This window comes from Aplysia californica, unplaced genomic scaffold, assembly GCF_000002075.1.
Source record: "Aplysia californica isolate F4 #8 unplaced genomic scaffold, AplCal3.0 scaffold01097, whole genome shotgun sequence".
Taxonomy (NCBI): Eukaryota; Metazoa; Mollusca; class Gastropoda; order Aplysiida; family Aplysiidae; genus Aplysia; species Aplysia californica.
Genome location: NW_004798367.1, coordinates 55,023 through 56,972, shown reverse-complemented (window position 1 = coordinate 56,972; position 1,950 = coordinate 55,023).

The window sequence follows — 1,950 nt, the reverse complement described above, 5'->3', positions numbered from 1 at the left end:
ATTTACCAAGCTTTGGCGGCCATTTTCTCGCTAATTTTACCTTTTAAATCAGGTGATCCCCACCTCCTTCAATCCAAAATATCTCCCATTCTATTAAAGATGGATGGGTAATTTTTTTCATTGAAAGCAAGACAAATGAACAAGCTTTAAGATGATACCAATAACTCAATATGCCTGATTCCATCACGCTGCCTCACAATTTTGTGAGTGGAGACATCCACATGATTTTCCACAAAAATAGCTTCCTCATTCAGTGGCTAAGTGAGCAGTGAGTTTTGACTCAAGCAATGTCAAGCAAGTGTCGGTGACACGGGGATCAGATGGGTGGTCACTGGGGTGTGTCCTTGAGCAAGACACGACAACCCTAGCTCAAATTACAGGGCGCTGCACAGTGGCGACCGACAGTGGCATTGTTTGTAAACTGTTCTGTATTTTTGTAATAGTGTGTATTTATGTATGTATTTATGCATGTATGTATTTATGTATGTACGTATTTATAATTATGTATTTATGTATGTATGTTTGCCATTGTAAAACAAAGTGCCCTTCTGGGACAAATAAAAGTGTAATTTATTTATTTTTAAAAAAATAAAAATATCTGAATCAACCTGACGTGTTTTGTGATGCTATGGCGAAAACCCTTAGGTGGCGTGGGTGGCCTAGTAGTAAGGCTCTCGGACTCGCCACCGTAAGGACATGGGTTCGAATCCCGTCAGGAGCTCGACGTTGTGTCCTTGGGAAAGGCACTTCACACGAATTTTCCTCACTTCACCCAGGTGGGAATGGGCACCCGGTTATAGACTGTGAAAGATCTTGTCAGTTTGTTAGTGATTGAGCGCTTAATGAGCTGCTTGCACTGTATGCTTCCTCTTCCTCCCTCCTCCTCCTCCTCCTCCACTTCCTCCTCCTCCTCCTCCTCCTCCTCCTCTTCCTCCTCCTTCACAACCAGACAGAGCCCTGTCCCTCCTCCTCCTCCTCCTCCTCTTCCTCCTCCTTCACAACCAGACAGAGCCCTGTCCCTCCTCCTCTTCCTTCTCCTCCTTCACCTCTCCCTCCTCCTCCACCTCCCTCCTCCACCTCTCCCTCCTCCTCCTCCTCTTTCTCCTCCTCCACCTCCTCCTCCTACTCCTCCTCCCTCACAACCAGACAGAGCCCCCCCCCTTCCTGTTCTGAGCCAGTGAGGCCAGGTGCGTTGTTGACAGGTCTTCTGTCACCCCGTGGGCCATACGTCAGACAACACAGGTCACTGGACTGACCTCATTTAGCTCCACGCGCATGCGCACAATTGACGTATCAATCTGGTACATCAGTCAGTCCTCTGTCTGCACCTGATGGAAAGTTCGACGTACCACTAGTCGAGGGTTGAGTAGAACTAAGACCTTTCAATTCGACTTTAGTATTCAACATTCACGATTGTTTCCTCGAATCAATGCGATTCGAAGCGTGGCAGAGCCATTCGAATAACGCATGATTTATAATGACAGTGGGTAATCGTGCATCTATGGTAAGTGAATTAGAATCAGAAATACTCAGCCTTTGATGATTACGTCACATGGTGAAAACTGGACCCAACAAGAGTTTTAAACATTTTTAAAAAGAAAAAACATATATATTCGCACACCATATTCGAGTATAACGAATAGTAACTTCATGGCTCGAGGCGTCGACGAAGTTTCGATTCCTCGAAATCTCCCAGCACCTCCCGGGAGCATGCGTAAGTAGACAACAGTAGGGGTCACCTAGCTAAGTCAGGCTCGGAGCATTGACCTTACAATGACACTGAAAGGGCAAGGGTCAGTTCCCACGGTCACCGTTAGGGCTATGTCGTGTATTTTACTAATTGCTGCGATTAATATCTATCTTGAGCATTGCACTCACATGTATAGAAAAGGGGAAAGACAGTAAAGTAAAACAAAGAAATAAAAAGCCAAACCTACATAATACCCCCCC